The sequence below is a fragment of the Phasianus colchicus genome, chromosome 4 (genome assembly GCF_987193195.1).
Source record: "Phasianus colchicus chromosome 4, bPhaCol1.hap1.1, whole genome shotgun sequence".
Taxonomy (NCBI): domain Eukaryota; kingdom Metazoa; phylum Chordata; class Aves; order Galliformes; family Phasianidae; genus Phasianus; species Phasianus colchicus.
Window position 1 is genome coordinate 47,066,205 of NC_143439.1, and position 22,564 is coordinate 47,088,768.

At 40.3% G+C, this 22,564-nt stretch overlaps 1 protein-coding gene across 1 annotated transcript in view; it reads left to right on the forward strand.

Annotated features, from left to right (window-relative positions):
* The first annotated feature begins 562 nt into the window (after positions 1-562).
* Positions 563-22,564, forward strand: part of LNX1 (ligand of numb-protein X 1) — a 103,065-nt gene continuing 81,063 nt past the window's right edge. The window contains exon 1 of the mRNA XM_090139436.1: positions 563-646. The gene's annotated coding sequence lies outside the window, so the exon portion shown is untranslated. The remainder of the gene's footprint in view (positions 647-22,564) is intronic.

Genomic DNA, 22,564 nt, shown 5'->3' on the forward strand with positions numbered 1-22,564 from the left:
CCACAGAACCACGTGGTTAGTTCTGATCTTTTGGAGAACAAGGTACACATGTGCAAGCACAGCCACTTCTCTCATGTGCAGACTTCTCTCATTGCACAAGGAGTCTGCAGGCAAAAACAGACTGTTATATTAGTGTAGGAGCAAGCATGTTTGATTCCTATGTGACTGCTTTTGTGGTTTGGAGAATGTGTTTCATGGCTTATTTAAATAAAGGACTTCAGTAAGAGCTCACAAAATTAATTCAAATAATTTACTGCTGTTGTCTGCAGAACAAATGGACTGAATGGATTTTTATTCGAGTTCAAGCTCTTTTTCAAGTCTGATCAAATAGTTAGGGAATGACGAGTTCCACATATGAAATGTTAGTTGTGATCACTTAGAAATGCATAATACTGTTTCTGTTCTTATTTTGGATGAACTCACTTATAAGGCAAGGACAGGCTTGTAGGTCGAGTCTCTTCTGAGTATATGGATGCCAGTTTACATTAGTTGGTAGTTCTTTCACATCACCATGACCACGGAAACATGGACTAAGTCTATGCTATAAAATTCTTTCACCAACATTGTTTTGTGAGGAATAGCTCTACTGGAGATGCAGCTCTGAGGTCTCCACGTTAGCTTGGCTTTGTATTCTTCTCCAGACAGGGTAAGTTCTACTACTAAAGCCTTTAATTGTAACTGTGCCTACATCAGGGCTGTCACTCTCAAGAGCTCTCCATAATGGTCCATAAAGCCTGATACCTTATGTTCAGATATGGGCAATACCAAAAGCCATTGGAAGGGGTAAAAGCAATAGTGCATAGAGTACCTGAAAGACTTTCAGGAACCTCTCCAGGTTTGGAAAGCCTGAGCCACAAGTTGCATATCATCTGTTATGTTTAAGTAAAATAGAAGAATAAAACACTGTGGCACTGATCATTTAATTTTTTTTTTTTAATCAAGGTGGGCTTTGGACCATTTGGAGTGGTTGGAAATGTATTTTCTTGTGGTGAATTTAAGCCTGCTCCTTGGTAACTTGATTGATTCCTGACTACTTCCTCTGTGCTAAGGAAAAGGGGATAATCATCCTGTTTGCTTTCCCTATGTCTTTCATGATTTGATAAATCTTCATTGCATCTCCTGGTGCCTCTTGTAGTTCTGCTTTAGAAATAAAAACAAACAACCAAATAAATTAAAAAATGGGAAAAAATACTTAATATCTGATTATATCCATAGATGAACATGTTCTTCTTTAAATAATTGCTAATGTTTCATACCACCTCTGCAGAGCCATTTGCCAACATTTTCTTTGTGACTTCAACATCTCTTTTCTGAGAGGTAATGACTACTTTAGAGACTGATACAGGCAAAGTCAGGGTGATTTTTTTCCCTCCGATGATTTTTTGTGAGAATTTTCTGCCAGTGATTTAATAAACATATTTGAGAATTTTTGGTCTTCGTTAAGAAATTATTGGTTTACAGATTGTTGCAACTTTATGAGAAAAGATAAAATTTAGAACATGTGTTGGGTTAATTATGCAAACTACCCAAACAAGCTACAAATTGTCACATTATTTAGGACTGACTCAAGCACAATAGATTACTAATTGCATAATTATGATGCTGGTTGAGGTGGTTAACGCAGCTACTAGCCATGTAGGAATCACAGTTTACATTTTTTTCCTGACAAATCCATGTGCACCAGAGAGAAGTGCTAAAAATATTAACCCAAAATATCTGAGTGTTTGTAGAAAGAAATCTCATGGAGCATGGTTGTGTTGCTGAACAATGATTGGTTTCAAATGCATAAATTTTGGGGGAAAATATCAGCTCCTAATTATTGGCAAAAATCAATTTTTTTTTTCTTTCTATCCTACCTGTTTTCACCCAAAAGTTCAAGTCCTAAATACAAAGCATTTTAAATGAATATTGACTGTTGAGCCGTGGGGCTCAACATACATAGTTCAATATGTAGTTCTGCACAGAGAGAATCTGAGAAGCTGTGGAGGAGCTGAAGCTGTACACTTCACAGCAGTCAGGTTCATTCATTTGGTGCCATGTGCAAGAATTCACCAGACTTTGTTGCAAAAGTTATTGTAGCGACCTTGCAAGTCGCCAATTAACTCTATTTAGCTACTTACTAATGGGCAGAGAACAAGCAAAGTGCAAACTAGAGCTAAATCTTCAAATGCTGTTTTGCCAATAATTAGTCTGAGGGCTTGCAGGCACTGACCTGCTGTTACAGTTTGCCCAAAAACCCTGACATTTTCTCCCTGACAAAGGTCCTTTTGAATGTGAGGCTGCCATGACAGAACTGCAATTGCATTCATTGACAGCATTGCCTGGGGGAAAGAGACTCGCATATATACAAGGTGTAGAAAATACTTAATTTACTTGTTAAATCAGTTCCCTGTGCTGTTTCACATTAGCACAAGTCTTTGCCAGTTGCAACTATAGATCCTGCTAAGGCTTCAGGGAAATGATGTTGTTTTGCTCCTGTTTTTACAGGTTGAGTGTTAATCTTCGGTGTATTTCAGAGAGTTCAGATAGAGATCCCTGGATCTCTCTGTGTGAGCCTGTGTGAGCAGAGCTGGCAGCACAAGCCACTCTTCTTTTAGGGGTGGAAACAATCCAATGCTGCTTTCATTAATGTCTAAAATCAGCCTTGGAAGGAAAAAAACCCACAACTGTTTAAGTGTTTTACATCTTCCTTTGGGAGAAAGTGTGTTACCAGGCTTTCTGATTCAATATAGCATAGTAGGAGCTGGCTGTGTGTAACACATATCTTTTTAAAAGTTGCATAACCTGCTTTCCTGGCTAACTGCTTTCTTTATGCCTACGACACAAAGTGAAGACAATGCACGTGAAACCATCCCAAAATGGAGATGCATTTGTTTTCAAAGCCAACACAGAGAGCAGAGAACAGTATAGTACAGTTAGACCATATATGCATGCATGTATTCGCACAAAGACACAACAACAGATAAAAGCCAGGAACAGAGAAAAGAAGCTTACACAAAGTCCTGGTTGAGTGATTATTAGTTAAAGATTCAAATGTTCGGCTTATAGGTCTGTGTGCTACCAGATTTCTGTTTGTAGGCAAGCAGTGTGCTTTCCATGTAATAAGTATGTCTGTTGAGAAAGGCTTTTCTTTGCTTCCTTTTCTGTTATTTCTTTCATTGCCCATTGCCTGTCCATTGCTTGCATATTATGACTGCTTAGAATGAATATATTTTATGTCAACACAAACTTGTTCTTAATTATATATATATAGTCTTGTTGCCTAGACTATGAAAAGCTTCTAGAAAAATACATCATGAGATCCTAACACCAAATGAAATAACTGTAAATTCTCAAGTTGCATATTATTTCTAGTTCTTTCTTACTTTACACCTATGTGACCATTTGATTTGTGAAGTACCAGTAAAGTAGATCAAAAATTGGACAATAATGTTATCCTCCTTTGTACTTACAGGCAAAAGTAATTTCAACCAGTCAATCATGTGTTTATCTTCCAGCATCTGAAACCAAACCCTCTCAAACAGATTATATGCCTGATTATTTCAGATATTTCTGCCAGGCTTTGGACCACTGGAGTCAGACTTCCATTTCTAAGATATAAAAATTATTTCTAATTTTCTATTCTGAGGGCCCTGTGCCAGTATAGAGGCAAAGCCAAGAGCAGAATGCTCTCTGTTCCTCTCTAGAACCAGCTGACCAGGAGGGAAATCTCTCAAAAGCAAAAATCTGTGGAGATAAAAACATTTGCCTTGACGTGTTAACCGGATCAAAGTTGTTTCAAAACCATTCAAAACCATGAATAAAGATTTACTTAGCCTGCATTTACCTACCTTATCTCATTGTAAAGATAGGACCCGTCTTTTAAGCTTAGATTTAGTAGTGGATCCAAGTTGTTCTGAAAAGTGTTTGCAAGGTTGGTTCTGTCATTCTTCTGTAACTTCATCCACAGCTTGTGCTTCAGGAGAGCAACACCTGACTGCTTAGCACCAGTCAAATATCCAGGAGGTCTACTGAAATGGTTGCAATGATGTTTTTTTCTTTCCTAAAAGATAGGAGGAAAAAAGTATAGAGGGTACCATTATCCAAAGACAGTGCTCTGTCCTCGTACTTTTACTAACAAAAATAACATTTATAATGAGGCTGCAATAGAATCAATTCAGCAGTTAGAAAAATAATTTGCAGATAAATGTTTGTTTTTGTTAAAAAGCATAAGGTTAGATTTCCATTCAAGTCATTGTCCTAGGAAGATTTAAGAAAAAATAAAACTGTTGAGCACTTTCTCTTATCTTTCAGTTCGTAAACATAACCTTCTAAGAGAGTCTTCTGGCCAATGTTTCTGAAACCTATAAAACAAAAATAAAATGTATTTGAAAATATTAAGGCAGATTTTTTGCTTGTTTAGAATTAACATTTATTTTAATTTAAATGTTATTGCATTTAATTATAATTAATTACAATTCATTAATTCAGATAATTAATTTTTTTATTACATGAATTAATATTTTGCATGCATTTCTTAACGACTGTAAGAGATGAATAGCATTACAAAGAGATCATCAGCCAGGTGTGTTGAAACAGCTCTGCAAGTGTAAATACAAACACTCGGGCAGGTCTAGGCCAACTGTGCTGACACAGAGCCCTCAAGTGTTTGACTTCTGTGAATTATCTCATGTTTCAGCTGTTTCCCTGGCTGTGCGCATGTTCTGCAATATGCAAGTATCTTGCTGGGCCTGATCCACTCCCTCCCTCCATAGGGGAGGTGATTGGCTTGGGTGGCTGTGGATGAGAGAGAAGTGGAGCAAATGGAGATGTCAGATATGTGAGCAAAGACGGTAAATGAGAGACAGAGAATGTTTAGAAGGAGAGAATGCATGCATTAAGACAAGGAAGAAATGGACATATCCAACAGGGAGAAGGAGACGGGGGGATAACTACGTCCCACAGAGAGGCCCATATGCCCAAGGCAGCTACCTCATGCAGCTGCCCGTCTGCCCCCTGCAGCTGTGGGGTCGTTTCAGGAGCAGTCCTGGTGGGCTTCAGAGGAAGTACCGCCAGCTGTGCTTGGCTTAGGGATGAGCATTGCGACATGATGTAAGGACTCTGAAGATGAGTGGTAACCAGCAAGCATGGGAGATTCCTCAGGGCTCCTGCTGTTGACAGGTCTAGCTAAAGCACAAGGGAATAATGTTGTTATTCCAGGAAGCCTTAATGATTTTAGCAGTCAGCTTCCAAGGAACCTGGATTTTTTTGTTTTTCTGCATAGTAATTGCTGCTTTCCTCGGATGCCATGAATAAATTAGATGTACTTTGATACGTTGTTTAGGGTTTGTTTTGAGTATTCTGTTCTTATACAAGTGTGATCCATTACTTAATTGCAAATATTCTACTTTCCTTTAGCAGTAAGATTTTTTGTGTAGCATCTGTGTAATTTTACACAAGTGCCTGAGACTCAGCCAGACTTCTAAGTCTGCTCCATTTCCTCTAAACAAAGGTCTCTTGCTCTGGAGAAAGGAGCTGCTTTTGCTTTCACTGTAAAAGAGAAAGATGGGAGAAGACATATCAATATGTATATATCCCATACACACATGCACTATTTGTGTTCTTGTATATACAATTGTAGAATATGTGCATTAATGGATATTTAGAGTCTGCATATAACTTCTGTTTTCCTGAATGTGTTTTTGTGCTGTTTAGTATGTGTCTGAAGTAGACACAGTCACAGAGTTCGCTCAGCCTGTACTTTTCAGTGTTGTCAGACTGGTGTTTTCTCAGCAATTCTTACAAATGTTCCAGTCTAGTTCTGAAATCTGAGAAAATTCATTATGGTAGTTTGCTCTTAGTGCTAGGATTTTTGGTCCCAAATAAACCTCAGCAGCGTGTTCCTGATCATCAGCAAACACTGTGTGGGTGACAGAGCACTGGCACAAGTTGTTCAGAGGCTGTGCAGGCTCCTTCTTGGAGATACCCAAAGGCCATCAGACATGGGCCTGGCACCTGCTCTGTGTGTCTCTGTATGAGCAGAAGTCGGGGCAGATGATCCCAGAGTTCCTTATCAACCTCAGCCATGCACTGGTTCTGTTCCAAGTCAAAGCAGGTTTAGGCCTGCTCTTGTTCAGAAAAATTTTTAGACTTATACTCATCAAGCACATCTGTCATTCCCATAGAAGGCAGTAACTGAAGGAATTAAAACTGTTTTCTAGGAAGAACTCAATCCTCAAAATACTTCTGTTGCTATGTCTCCTGTGCTGTTACTGCCTGGGTTTGATTTGCTCAAGACTAATGGAGGCCTTCCAGCACAATGATTTGTGTGGAAATTGCTGCTGATTTCAGTGTAGCAGAGCTGTGCTGGGCAATTCCTAGGGCCTGGTGTAAGCTTCTTTCTACTAATTTTTTAATTATCTTAGCAAGGCATGCCATGCATTTAATCTAGCTCAGCCATCCTCTTGGATGACTCACAATGTTGAATTTGCTGAATTGGAAAGGAATGTGAAGCATCCAAATGACACTGGTACTGTGCAGTGTGGGGGGAAGAGCTCCAATACAACAGGAAACCAGTCCATCTGGTGCTTTTCATCTCGGTCTGCAAATAATCTGCATGGTCTTGTTGCCCGTGCCTGTTCCTATGAACCTGCAACCTTCAAGTCAGTATCTAGGCTGTGTCAGTGTAGCCCTGTCTCTCTGAAATGCCTATGTAATTCTTTGCAAAGCAAGTGGGAATGGTCAAGTGCAGAGTGGTTTCCTAAGGGCCTGGGACTTTGGGGTCACCTATGTGCTGGAAGCTAAGTCTCCCATGGGAGCAACAACAGTGGACCCCACTTCTTGGGTCCATGTCTTCTGCTCCTGGGGCTGTCACCCTTATTTCCTTCTCAACTCTCTGCTCTGTTCTTTTTAAATAGTGTTTAATCAAAGCATGCTTGCTAGCTCTGGAGTTCGTGGCCATAGCAAATCTCAATAGAGGTGGCTGACTGTTATGGGGAGCCATTCCCTGCTACCACTAGCAGTGCTGCTTTCAGCAGTGCTTGCATAAATCCCATCATTGCCATGTTGTATACAGTCAGTTAGTGGTGTTACAAGTGAGAACACAAATGTTCTTGCAAGTATGGGGCAGCAGTGAGGGACCACAGAGAGAGCTGGAGCTGGAAAGGGCTCCTTTCCCAGGACTGGGGCTGCTCTGCAGCTGAAAAAATCCAAAAGTTCAAGCTGGAGAGCACTGTCTTTTAGATTCTGTCTTCTAGATTCTGTCTTCTAAACTTTTCTAACAGCAGCAACAACAACAACAAAAAACAACATGTATTTCTTCTTTGAGAACTTTGAAGAAAAATGAAGGAAGAGGTATGCGAGTGTGTACTCTGCAGTGAGAGATGGAGCAGCTGAGGAACTTCCCTGGGTCTGCTGTCACTACTTCACCCATGCAGGCAATCAGGAGGCCCTCAGTGTCTCCTCTAGAAGTTGTCCGACTTTGTATAAACAATTAACGTTTAATAGAAGAGAGACTGGTGCTCAGGAACTCGCGTCTATCAGAAGAAGACCCGCCAGGCTACTGATTCATACACACACGTGTGTTCTCAATGAATGGTTAATGTTTTATTAAATGTGGAATAGATCCAAGGGGATGATTCAAATCTCCTTTCTGGATCCAGTGCTTGGCTTTCAGCAAATATGCTTTTTGTTCCATCAGAAATGCCATTGCTTTTACACAGCTCCTTCTTCTTTCCCTCATCTAAATGCCCTTCTTTGTTCCAGTTGATTTTTGTTTTGTTACTGGCCCAGTCTCTGCCCTCTCCTTTGCTCCTTGACCCCTTGAGCAGGAGATCTGTAGCTCCATTATATTTGAGGTAAGCTGAATCTGTGGAAGGGCAGAAGGTAGGCTTTCCTCTGCACTGAGCTGGGGAAGGCTCCAGAATTCCCATTTCACATCGCCTCCCTACTTATTCAGGATAGTCCCCCACTCTCTGACTTCTGTTAACTGGCATGTCCTGCAGCCTATTATGAAAATCAGAAGAAGTTGCAGGGTGACTTCATCCCAGCAGGGCAATTTTCAACAATGCCTGTTGCTACCTTCTGCCTCTCTCTGTGTGGTTTTGCAGCTGGGGATAGCAGTTGCCCGTAGAGAAATGCAGTCTGAAGTCCTATAAATAGCCTCTTCCCTGCAGAACAAGCCAGAGCCTGACCTGCCCCTAGAAAGTAACTGAAACATGCCTGCAGATTGCAAATGATTTCCAACTACTTCTAAAGAGTGCAAACTGTAATTGAGGAGGCAGTGCTTTCACTTGGGGTTTGGAGCTGTGATATAGACACATTTCTCTGACCACATACTGACATAAAGATGCATGCTCTTACATAACATAGTTGAATTTTCTGGGGTGGAGTTGGATGGAGAAAATGGACCCAGCACTGAAAAAGCTGAAGGAGAAGTGCTTGTCCCTACCTGACTGGCAGGGTCAGCCACAACCTGGAGATTTAGTGGCCACCCTTGGCTGATAGCAAGATCAGTGGCTTAGCAGACCTTGCAGGCTGGTCACTACTGGAAACACAAATGCAGCCATGAAGGTTATTCATTAAAAGTTTGCTCTTAGTTATTTGCTATTTCTTTCAGCCAGCACATCAATGCTAGCTAGCCTCTCCATCCCTGAAGATTTCTCATCTGCTTTACCTCCACATGGTGATAGAAGAGCTGCATAAAACAATTGTAAAAACACCCACGATAACTGGCTCCTTGTCCAACCAAGCCCCATCTGCTGCAGCCCTCAGTGACTGCATTGATATCCTAGAGCTATTAAACCATTCCATATGGGAAGCCTTGCCAAGTACATAACCTTGCCCACAACAAAGCCTAGTGAGGGAACGGAGATGTTAGGAAAAACAATACAAATCAAGACAACGGTTAACAGATTGGGAGAACATGTAAGCAGTCTGCCAGTTGTAAATTGTAAATTCCAATTGCCCTCTGTGTGGTGGGGAGAGAAGAATGTGAGCAGTGTCAGCGTATGCTCACATCTCACACCATTTGCACTGCTTTGTCACATCTCAGTAAAATGTTGTACACAGGCTACTTGCTGTTCCTTGTGTGAAGTGAGCTGATTTTCATGATCCAGAATAATGTGAGTCTGGATATTTCTTACCTGTTTTACAAACCTGGGTTGCCTGCAACCTTCTGTGCAGCCTTTGCAAATCGATTTCAAATCAAGACTTCATGTGGATTATCTGTATTACACAGAACCACAGAATTCACATGTAGTCTTCGAGCACAATCAGTGGCTCCTTAAAATGCTTTCCCCATTTTGTTGTTATTTCCCTATACGTACATACATGGTCTGAGCTCTGTTTTTTTGGCTCCGTGAATGAACTTTCACTTCCAGAAAAATCTCTAACACACAGTACTATGTTTTCCACTATTACATATGGCTTTCTTCTATCCCATGTAGCATTCAGACTAACTTGGGCAAGGAAATATAAATTCAGGTAACATTATCCAAGCTAATTTAAGCTAAGTTTTGCCACAGTAGGGAGGAAAAAAAAAAAAAAAAAGAAAGAAAAAAAGAAAAAAAGAAATATGCAATTACATTGAGATTTAGTGCTTGGTTATGGAGCAGGATCTCACAGGAAATGCAGTAAGAAGGAAAAGTCATTCCTCTTTGAAAACTGTAGCCAGTGTTTCCTCCAAATTTCGTGGCTGCCATTTACCTTCTGTTTCGCCAATGCTTATATTAGTTACTTTGTAAAGGTGCCAAAGACACCAAAGAATCTGGGATGCTTTATACAAAGTGTAGCTGAAGTCTCTCCTAGGTGTGGTGGTCATGTAAAAGCTATAAGAAGCCAAGCAATGCCACACCTCAAAGTCTTCCTTGGGGTAGGGAAATTACCATATTGTATCGGTAAGGCAAGAGACATCTGAGCTGAATCACCCTTGGCAGAAAGGAGACACTTTGTCTCTCTGAAGAAGCATGGACAAAAAAACAGACTGAAAGAAGCTGGGATGGTTTTGTAGTTTAAGTTTGTGCTGTACCGCCTTGCTGGCACTGTGCTACACAGCTGACATTTTCCATGCATAGGCCAAACACTATTCTTCCCTTCAATAACTGAAATGCAATACAGCTGTGGCTCACCTGTACTCTCTGGTGATGGCTGAGCTGGGGCTGGAGTGGAGGATGTCCTCTGCACCAGCTCTGGTGGAATATAACCTGCAGCTGCCCCCAGAATGCTTCCTCTTCCCAGGAATCTCTTCTGTATTTCCTTAAGTTAGAGACTTAAAGATTTTCAGGATTTTTTTCTTCAGAAAGTTGAAAAAATACCATTCATGTTCTTTCTGCTCTTACAGTTTTTCCTTAAGATCTGAGCTACTCTTGGCACTTTATTTTTATTCTTGTAAATGTCACACTTTAGATTTTTTTAAAAAAAAAAATTGTTAATGACTACATTTTTTATGAGTCTGTGGGACATGTTCCATGACAGCTTTACTGAACATGTGGTGGCTTAGTTCAAAAGGCTGTCTTTAGCAAGCCAAGGCATTCTGAAGTGGATTTTTCCTGTGTCTCATGATAGCAGTGAAGAGGTAAATAAAAAAAAAAAAGAAAAGCTGTGTTTGAAGCTAATTGGCACTTTTTAAAGAAAAAGTTTCTCACTATGCTTTTTCCTCTGAAACAAGGGAAAATTAAAAAGGTTTTGTCAACTGTATTTTCCCTAGCTGATGAAAGAAATTCAATTAGCTACTGTGGTCCTCATTCTGCATGAATTTACTTCTTCAGAGAGGAGAGGGAGCTTGGAATTCTGTCTATGTCCCATAACAACTGTGGTATGAGCAGCTGAAGATTTGTGTTTGGTGTAATTTTCTCTCCAGTACCTGGCAGAGACGTCTAGAGCAATGTGAGACATCACTGGCTTCACAGCCAGCATTATATCTGCAATTCATGCCTGTGTACCTTCTTTGGCACAAGTTTCCCCCATCTCTACATGCAGCCAACAGCAGAGAGGAGAGGCTCTGGCACTGGCTCAAGTAAGACCAAGATCAAAGTTACACCACTTGGAGGGGAGGAAGGATGGCAAGATTGTTGTTGGTTTCCTCTATCCTCAGAAAGGTGTCATCTCATCTTCTGTTGGATAATAGTTGCCAGTGGCATAGGTTCAGCACCTCCAGGCCCTCACTCAGAATGTGGAGACTCATCCAAAATATGGGACTCATCCAGGGTGCAGGACATGTGCCTGTCCTGTGTAGGACTGCAGCCGCAGCTGACTGCTCAGTGCACACCATGGGAGGAGGAAGCGTAGGCTGGACAGGAGTTGTTTACTTAAAGCTGGTTGTTACGCACATCAAAACAGAGCAGATCTTCCTGTAATCAGAGAGAGAAAGGCAAAAAATTAACCCAAAAGGGTTATTAAAGCAATAACTACTTACTTGAAGAGTACCTGGTAAGCTGTCCTTTTGGCTGGCAGATCAGCCAAAAAAGCAGCCTGTTACTATCTTTAGCTAACATTTGAGTTAGAAATGAATTTTTATTTTTCATTTTTTTTTTTTTTTTATAGACTCTCAAAGGGACTATTTTAAACAGGATTTTGGCAATACTGATGATAAAATGCCAGAAATAGTCTTCATTTGAATTACCTCTTGTTGATATTGAACTAGCACACTCTCAAAAAGTGATTTAAAAACGGTGGACAAAGGAAGATGAAATAAGTATAGGCAGAAAAAGAAACCAAAAGACACTACAAAATGTAAAGTAGTTAGAGTACCAAGTGTGCCCTTTAAAAATGAAAACAGCAACAAAAAAATCCATTAAAAAGAAGAGAGCAAGAATGCATAATTGTGTTTTTAATATGTGAGTCTCAATAGTTTCTATAACGATGCTTTAATTAACTGTGATTTGTGTTCAGCTGTTACGCACTTTCTTTTTCCATGATTGTTGTGCTGTATCCTATTATTGCATTCTAATGATATTTCTGCCCAGATTTTGAGTCTGTGGCTCTGTTGCAACATCCCACCCGTGGTGTGAAGACACTGTGAGTCCACGCAGCATCCTCTGGTTGGTTGCTGAGATCTTTTTTCAGCAAGTAATGTTGGCCTTGAGAAGATGTTTTTGAATTGAAGTTACGGAGAGAGACTCTCATTCATAAGACGTCTTTTGCTTTTTAAATAAGACTTTTACAGCCATTTTCCCCCTTGTTTCCTATCAACATTTTTACATAAAGAAGCTAAATGGGTGTGCTGCCCAACATTCTCCCCTTCAAACTCTTGCAAATGAGTAGGAACAGGCTCTGTAGCTCCATCTGGCCAGTAAATGGAGTGTGAAAAGAAGTTTTACCTTTCAATTTTAAAACAGAGCAGAGCTCTAAATTGCTATACGCAGAGAGATTACAGACATAAAAAGAGTAAAATAACATATATCCTGTGTAGCAGATGGTGGGAGATGAATATTTCAGTCTTTGACAATTTTTGCTCCATTTTCCTCAAGCATTTCATAGAGCTCCATCGGGACACCTTAATTGCTACAGGATACCCTCTCTCAGCAAAGATTTCCAAGAGCGTTGCCAGCTTGCAACATTAAGAAGGACAATACTTAAGCAAAGTGAAAACAACATCCTTAAAAAAAACCACTTCTTTTAATTCTAAGACTTTTTCTAGAAAATCTAATTGTACTCCAGCAAATGAATAAAACTAGGGTAAAGCATGACAATTCTAAAACTATATCATCTTGGGTATGTGGAATGCTGCAGCTCTGTGTCATGTAACCACTATAGTCTCAACTGAAAATACTTACCAGTTCAAATTGCCTGGAGAAGTTCCAGCTGAGCAAGTGAAAAGGCAGAGGAGGGTGGTGGGGATTGGGAAGCAGAAGCAGTAGTATCCAGAGAACCTAATTCTGAATACAGTGGGACTGGAACACCAGCATGCTCCTTCCTGTCCTTGTTGTCATATCACTTGTAGGCTTGAGGTAAAACCATGCTCACAGAGAAAGTCATTGATGCGTGTATCTAATAGGATGAAGGAAAGGGAAGACAAAAATTTATTAGTGACCTGAATATGGAAGACACGTGTTTCAGCAGTTTTCTTTTTTTATTATTATTATTTTATGAAATGCTCTAGAAATGTTGTAATATTCAATCTTAATTTTCTTCACAAATACGGGTAGGAAACTCAAAAATATAGGAAGAAAACTACTCTTTCCTTTTACTAGGATGTGAAAGATTGTCAGATTTCTGCTGTTACCTTTCCAGCAATGCTATTGATCCAGATGTGGCTAAATGAGCATATGAGGACATAATCTGGTTTTATAGTAGCCCTCAAAAACTCCTGGGATATAACAAAAAGACCTCTTCAGGATGAGTGGTCCAGAGCTTTTCTGCTTCTTTGAGCAGAAAGCACTGTAAACCTTTGATGTGCAGATCTCTCACCTGATGATTTTATGAAGGACAGATCTGGACAAGAGCCAAGCCAGGCAATTCTCATTGAAATCACTACAAAGTCTTGGGTAGGCTCTAAATGAAAGTAGAAAAAAAAAGTTTGTTTTTAAATTAAAATAAGAAAATAAAAGCACCACAACAGCAACAACAAACAACTCAAAAATGCCCACCAAAACTCAGCAATTCCACCACGTTATGATCAGGCATCCATTTGCTCTCACCCTCTGAGTGAAACCTGCCTAATGCCTCCAGGAACTCAGTCTGCCAGTGGGGTGAGTAATTACTTAGTCATGACATATAGAAAGGATTTAGAGGAGAAAGACAGGTACCAGGCATGTGTGTGCAAAAGGAAATGGTAGTCTGGAGCTGGCTGCTATCAGTAAAGCCCTGAAGTTCAGACACAACTGTCCTCTTGAGAAAGGTTTTCTGGCCATAACATGGAACTGCTCATCCAGCTCTCCATCTGGAATGAGGATGCTGCAGTAACAGCTCATAGCAGAATGATGTGTGCTGCAAGGGAAGACAAAGCCTGCATGTGAAATGATCAAAATACCAAAATGAACCTGTGAAATAAACCATTTCCTGAAACATAAAGCTAATTAAATACCAACATCATGGCAGCTCCAAATTTCAGTTTGAAGTCTGTTACTAGTAATATTTGTCTCTCTCATATCTAGCCTCCCTAAAAATCTGGTGCCATTACAAGTTAGCATTATTTGTAACAGTCTTCTTAACCTGAGTCATAACCAAGTTTTCTAAAGTGTTTTTAAATATTAGAGATAAAATTATCTTATTGTTCATTGCGTCTTTACTGTCTTTCTCAATTTAAGAGTTTTGTTCTGCTTACATTTCTGGTATCACAGGAGATTATGTTCTTTCTCCCCCTCCCTCCTGGATGTGCACTTGCTTGAGGCAATATCTGAGCACACGATTTTTCTATATGCAGTCCTTAAATTTACGCAGATCCAACTTTTGCTGTAAAACCGGTCTCACAATACTTGGCACAAGCGTGCCATTTCCTCCTTTCAGACCGTGAAATGAGTGCGACTTTCATACGCTACAAGTAGAGACGTTTGGGAGTTTCAGTAGGAGAATTTGTAATGAAGCTACATGTCCATTGCAGGTGGCACTGCTATTGTACAAGGAACTTACTCTTTCCCTTTCCTCTCATGTGAAGGCCATGGAAGGCTGTTCCCTAGTGTAATTCTGAATGTGAAGAAAGACAGCTGATTAATGCATATGAGCACGCATTTCTCAATGGAGATGTGCCTGGTTAACATTCACGTAGCTGCCAGCAATGAGCCTTCTGGAGGAGAGGATGCATAGATGTGCTCCAGCAAAGCACAGACCAAGCCTGGGGACATCCCTGTGGCATTCAGCCCTAAGGCAGGCAAGCAAATGGCATCTGCCTTGCTTTCTGTGCTGACACTGTGTTATGGAAGCTGAACCAAGTATAATTCATGAATGTGAATGTTTTGCTTGCTAGTGCAATTGTATTGACAGCTGGGAAGACATCCACATGCTTTCATTGTAGGTAGCACCCAGGGAGTACAAGCAGATACATCGCCATGGACTACATGAGAAAGACAGAACACAGATCATGGCCACTAGCTAAGACATCCCAGAATATCCAAGCCATCTGCCTGGAGCTGGCAGTAGCAGCACAGGAGTTGCAGGGGGTGCATGTCACGATGAACGACAGGCACCTCAAATGCCTGGATGTCTGCAGAGACATGGGAAGGCAGCAGCTGAGCTGCATCCCCCAGCTGGGAGGCTACAACCAAAACAGCCAGTCCTTGGCTGTTGTTACTAGTAACAACTTGTTGGTTGTAAATAAACAGTCTTCGTTAATGGGAACACAAATCAGCTTGAGTTGGGTGATGTTTCATGATTTTTGGTTATCCTTCTGCCTTTTGTTGGAGACAAAAATGGCTTTGTCCTTCACTTACTAAGTCATCTGCTGTGAGAGGATATTTGAGCTCCCTCAGACTACCTTAATGCCTCAGTAATGACACAAAAGCCCTGATAGCTTAAAGTCTCCCTGTGTTCCCTCATGGATGGCCATTTGGTGTCTGCAGAGGAGGACATATGATGGCCCTGGATCTCCCTCCAGTACATGGAAAAGGACCTTTTGGAGGCAGCTCATAGACTGTGGATGCAGGCTGCTGTTCGTGGCCTCTCACCCCATCCTCTGCCTCATCTCTATAAGCATGATGGACAACACTGCACAGGCTGCACTGCCACACAGAAACATCTGCAGCCAGGATGCTCCTGCAGAGATGTCACTGGAAGGGATTGAGCGCTGCCTTGCAGTAGACTCTTTCGGGCCCTCAGAGGGGCCAGGGAAGGGAGGGGACACTCAGCTTGACACTAGTTCTGTGTTGTTTTTCAGGGATTTGGAGGAAGAATGTTGTGTCTGATTTTATGGATTGTCAAAATGAAGCCAGATGGCAACGGATTAAGTGTAATACTGCTTTGTTGTTCTTGAGTTCATGACTGCACTTCCCCTGGAGCAAGAAGCCTTCCTCATGCTGCAGCCCCAGCCACACACATCCCCCTCCATTGAGTGCCCTTCCCATGGGCACCCCTAAACCATGCCCTAAAGAGGGGGAAGAGAGTAAGCTTTGCTTTGGTGGGGACTGCTAATTGGAAACTGCTTACTTCACATGTTTTGTGACTAGATTTCTCACCAAGAGTCTGTTTGCTCTTCTTTCCATCCGATGAAATACTGGTATTTTGCAATTGGAGTGATTGGTTTGCTTGCTTGAGGGAAGTTGCTGGGTGAGCAGCTGGGCTAGTGAAGCCTGGTTTCTTACAGATTTGTGTCTGCTAGTTGGATTTTCTGATGTTTAGAAAGGCGTGAGTTCAATGGAAGTGTTTCCCATGAGGCACGAAAATATTTCAAGCCTTTTGTTGATCCTTTGGTGTCTAATAAGGGATGTATTTATGCCTCAGCTTCCCTCTCCATGTGAACACTTAAAAGGGTCTCCCTCTTTTACCACTCTGCCTTATTTTCTTTATTCTGATGGGCATACGATATCTTTTAAACCATTATGTTTTGTCAAAGGTAGGGTACTGAACACAACCACAGTGCTCTGAATATGCACAGGGAGGCAGTCAGGCTGAAACAGAAAGATGTGATTGCCTTAACTTTGTTTTCCCAGAACATTGGGTTAAGGATTAATTAATAATTAGAGAGAAGGTGAATTTAATATTATGATGCTAAGTATCATCCAATTTCTTAATTAAAACTAAATAGGCAGATTAATTTCCTCCAAAAAGTATTATTCTTCCCTCCAGCTCAAGCACCTTCTTCTTTCCAAAAAAGCTTTTCTGGGTGTGGGTTGCTGAGCACTATCACTGCATTGTGCAGGAGGTGGCTGTGCTCCCATGCACTAAGCACCTACAGACTGGTGACATTCCACCACCAAAATGGGCTCTGGCTCTTCTCCTTTGTAGACTGCATCATCATTTCAAGTGTAAGCTTATACTTTCAATTTAACTTACTCCTCCACAAGATTTCATTGCAAGTTTATATTGAAACAGTTAATTTTATTTTGTAAGAAATCTGCACTTCTTCATGTAGATCAGCAAGTGCCTGCTCCAGGTTTGTGATACAGTCCTTGGGCCCAGGACGGATTCTGACAAAAACCTGCTGCCTTCATAACAGGGGAGAATCCACAAAGCCAAGTCACATCTGCTGCTTTGCTATGTTCTGTCCTGTTTTTCCCTAGGATCATTTCTCTGCTGTTTAGAGGTTTGAAACTATTGTCTGTGCTCCATTAATGGTCAGAGCTTTTCAGCCTTCTTTAACAAATCTTTCTCATGAGTCACCCTCTCCAGGATGACTTTCAAGGAGCTAGGTACAGATCCATGTCAGGGTGAGCTTTTCTGCATTTGCTTTGAAAGTGGATTTGCATCAATTGCTTAGCTTGAAGATTTCTTGATGTGCAGACTGTATGCATGGCTCACACAGCACAGTGTATCCTGACAGTATTTAGCAAAAGAAATAGGGAAGGAGGCTGGAATCAAGACATTTGGGTTTTTTTTTATTACATGTTACTATAATGTAGAAAATAGATGACAGTGAGCTAGTCACTGCCTTCAAAAATTAATAAGTCATAACAATTTTATCCTGACTGGCTGTCAGCAACGTACTCACAAAGACTGGGATTTCCTGACCTTCATTTCAGTGACTTTGGATATGATTTTTTCTGGATTCTTGATGAGATACCCCAGTGATATAAAGCAAACTTTCCAAAGAGCCAAAGCCCTCATACTCAGCTTATAACCTCTGCATTTCACCTTCTGCCTTGGTGGTCCAGCAGAAGCGGCCCAAACATCAACTCAGAGTGTGCTTTCATGTCCCCTGTACTACATGCACATTCGGAAGTTATAAATTAGAAATGTTCAAATATTCCACTAACATGCTTTGGCTATTTTAAGAAGAAAACTCACTAATGATATATTTTCTGCTAAGCAGAAGTAAGTTTGGACGTGCTTATGTTTTTATTTATTCTCAGAAGTATTTCACATTTATAGTGTGAGCTTCTCCCCCTCAAATTCTTCTCCTGTTTTTCCTTACTGTATCCTGTTGCAAAATTCCCTTTGGAAGGTCTTTTATAGAGTATTTTTTTACAGATTCTAAAAACTTCCTTCCTGGCATTTGCATTCTCTCTTCAGATGTCAAAATCAAAGATAATGACCCATTGCTGGTGTGTTGGGAAGGGAGGGGTGTGCAAAGGAATTTGCAGTCCCCGCGCACTCGGCAAGTTGACACACTTCACGTGTGGTGTGAGGCACTCAGTGTGTCCCAACAGTAATGCACTGTTAGCCAGGACAAGGAAGAGACATTGAAATTCAGGGCAAGTATTCCGAAAATTGTCAGTATTTTCTGATCCATTTCCCCAAACACAAAGCCAACAGATCTCCCAAGGAACTTTGAGAAGATGGTACAAATCTCAATACGAATGCCAGTTTTGTCCACAGGACATGAATATAGACTTGTTCTTTTGGGAACAGGGATACGTGTCAGCGATGCTCTGAACAACTGTTTCAGTCTGAAGCTTTGGATGGATAATAGCAACCCCTTTCATCTACGCTTAGTATCTCCTAAAGTTTGAGCACCTAGCACCTGGCAAAACAGCAGGAGAGAAGGTTGGTAGAGTTAAGCACCAGTATACCCATGCTTAATCCCTGGAGATTTGGGTCCAGCTCCTGCCATCTTATCATAAAAAACCTTTGTAACTTGGTGCCTTCCGTGGTTCACATTTGGAATATTTTGGCAAATGTGGTCTATACAGGCTTGAAACTACAATGTCAGAATATTATATCAGTGTTATCAGCCAAAATCTGAGCAGACAAGTGGTAGTTGTTTCAAAAAAGCTTTTGCATCATATTTCTGGATCTGAGCTTCATTTTTACCATTTCAGCAGTTAAACATACTCAGTACAAATTCTCAAGGTATAACTATGCAGGAATAAGCACACAGAGTATTTGCTGAAGATGCGTTAGGCACTGAAAGCTAAGCTAAAAGCTTTTCAATGTCAAATAAATCTGATCTATTGCTTACTGAAGATCTTTCTGTGTCTTTCCTACATAGAAAGAGAAAGCACACTGTGACATTAAAACAATAATATGAGATTTGTAAGACAGCTGAGAGCACATTTCTTATTTCTTTTCAGCAGTTTTGATGGATTTGCCACTTCTAAGACATTTCATGGTACAGTGTTTTCTAAATGGTTTTCTTATTTGAAATGGTACTTAACCATTCACACTGTGGACTGCAGACAAAATCATTAACAACAACAACAACAACAACAACAATAATAATAATAATAATAATAATAATAATAATAATAATAATAATAATAATAATAATATTTCAATTAGAAAATGATCAAATTTCATTTGACTTTTGGTTGAATTTTATATGTGCCTCATCATTATATCTATTATATATTATAAGTGATATACTATTTGTTATGGTTTTTGAAAACATGTAAGTTCTTTAGTGTGGTAAACAAGTGTAATTAAAGAAATGGATCCATGAACATCAAAGCTAAAGAACTGTACTGTGAGCTCCAAGGGAAGATTTTCCTTTTGTTTGGATGTACATGTCTTGTTTCTACACTAGGAATGGGAGCTCAGCATTTTAGCAACATCCTTGGTGAGAGTTTTCTCTCAGTGAAAATAAATCTTTCATCTCCACCTGCTTACCTGCATTCACCAAACTTGTTTAAGTGCTGTTGAAAGCCCCTCTCATCTGTCAGGAATGGTTGAAATCATTCCCTGAATTCAGAATCGTTGTGGGCTCTGATTACACACAGTTATGTAAGCTGCTGGAAACTTAAAATACATCTTCTGTGCCGCAGAGCAAGGGCGGAAGCCCATGAGTAGCTAAGGCTTGGGCAACATGCAGAAGATCCTCTCCCATCCTCAGTTTTCAACAGATCACTTTAAAGTAGAATTTGAGCTTTAGGTTGCATCTCTGAGCTAAATGTTTTCCTTCATCACCACCTCCCTGCTTGCAATGGGCATTGCTAAGGTAGTTCTCTGTGTGTATGTGTAGCACATTATACAGTTCATTTGTCCATGTGTAAATAGGTTGTTTCCTTGCAACTTTTTCTTCTCATCCAACCTATAATCAATGCATTGCATTTTCCCACGAATAAATGAATTATCAATTTAAGCAATTTGTATTCAAATAGAATTGTGCTGAGATCAGTGCTTAGCTCATTCATCAAAACAAAGGTTATTTGCAAGATGTATGCTATCCCCTGTTTGCTGAGCTCACCAAGCCAGCAGCTCTCTAAGGAATGACGTGTTTAGACAGGGCTGATTGGCTGGGCTGATCAGCAATCCCTGTACTGAAAATATCTTCAAAGTGACTCCTTCTTTCCTGCTTGCTCCGTGCCCCCAGCTGATGCCTTTTGTTGGTAGTTTGGTGTGGATATGCTGTAACTAACAATGAATGTGACCTAAGGAATGTTTGTTTATCTGAAAGCACATCATTTTTCCAGTTAGAGCAATGCTTCCCCAAATTGCTTTTCCCTCACACTCTTACAGAAGATGGAGAGCAGCATGGCTGAGTGGCTGTGGGCACTGCTGCTGCATCCCGTCTACTCCCAGAAGGGCTCCGCAGAGCTTCACCATCTGTACTGTGTGAGAAAAGCAGCTGTCAGCCGTGTGCAGATGTTAATGCATTTTTTCCCCGCATGAGACACATCTGTGACTCTTCAGAGTTCCATCACTGGCAAAGACCAAAGATGTGTCCTGTGACCATAAGGTACTACAAGTTTCTGTTGACCGCAACCCAGTGATCATTCATGCCTGTGTGTTTTAAGTGGAGTCCTTGCACTGATATTTAAAATTGCATTTGCTGAATTGCACAGCAAATCCACCTGCAAAAACAGAACTTCCCGACTCAGAAAGGGGGGATGCTGAATGCCATTATTTAAACAGTGATGTGGATATCGTATCCCAGCCAGCCTGTGTCAGCATCCCACGGGTCAGTGCAAAATATCTCTGTTGGTTTTGGACTGACTACTTACCATGGAGCAAAAACTGTGCTTTTAATTTGGCTTCTAATTTGTTCAGTCCTAAATGATGGAGAGATTGAATAGGTGTGGCAGAGGACAGAAATCTTGACTACTGTGAACTGCCACAGCTGCATTTAAAGCAACAGCGCACAGAAGGGGACTGAGGAAGAAAATGTGGTTCAGATTCACCATGTCAGGAACAAATTAAATCACTGTGGTAAAGGATCCAAAGAAAAATGTGCTTGGAATAACTTATATGCCAAAGCTAGGATTTGGGGTAATAAGTAAGAGGCACTGGAATTTCTCAATAATCAAGATAAATTCAACATAATTATCTCATCAGATTGCAGGACTAGAGGGATCAGAATGCTAGAGTATTGAATAAGCTGTTTAAGAAGGTAAAGGGAGATAAAAGAAATAGTGTGAGAGGGGTGACTTTGTGTACTACCCAGTGGCTTATATATGCCTAACTTAAAATCAGGAAGCGCAGAATCTTAAAAATTCAGTGGAATACATTCATAACACAATACAGGAACAAGTAGGGGTGGACAGAGCTGGTATTACAAATAACTGTTTTGACCCAGAAGACAGGATTATTTACTACTGCCTGTGGGGGAAAAAAAGCGCATTTACAACAAACTTTGTTCTTTCAGAGATTTTCACTAGATCTCATTTATATACCTGAAAACATCACTAGAATAGCAGTAATACCAGATGATAGTTCTATAAAACAAATTGTATCAAATTCTGCTGATGATAGTTAAAAATGAATTTATCCACCAGATTGGAAAATGGGTTTTCTCAGGAATACGTGAACATGATCACTTTACATTCAGTATAGGTAAAAATTAGACAGTCTGAAATACTAATTTTTATGAGTTTTGTTTTGAAAAGGCCAATATCCCAAAGCTGAGGACTGCTCTTAATCAAGTTGAATGGAAGAGAAATGTGTGAGTCGAAGTTGGATGATTTTCAGGATGAGTTATCAGAATAAGAAAAACGTTAAAAGAAGCTGTATGGCAAAAGAAGACAAAGTAGAAATGTGTTTACACACATACAAATGTGTTTAAATATGTAGATATTTGTCTACACGTGTCTATATTTTGGGGGGGTATGTATGGATATGTACGTGGATATGAATATATAGTACATTTAAATAAAGTGTGTGATTATATATTGGAAAAAAGAACTAGAAAAGGAGAAAGAGACATTAGAAGATATTTTTGTGTTAGGAGGTATGGAAACTACTGGTAAAGGTTAGAGCAAAATCTATTCATATCAAGCAAATGGCGTTCTGAAAGAGTTCTTAAGTTGCATAAGGAAAAAAAGGTAGTAAGGGTGTAGGCCCAGAAGGGGTTGAACGTGTTAAAACTGTTTGTAGCACAGTCTTGGATAGCTGAAATGTTCATTGCATATTTCTGGCTTATGTTTGGAAAGAAACAAGATGATGTTACATATATCATGTGAGGATGATGCGCTATTTTCCAGCCCATCAGCAATTTAGGGAATGCTGGACAACACCTACTTTGGGCTAGCAGCTTTAAACCAGTAGATCATATATAACCTGCAGCTATGCAGCATTAAAATAATAATAATAAGAAAAAAAGGCTGAGGAATTATCAGGCCTA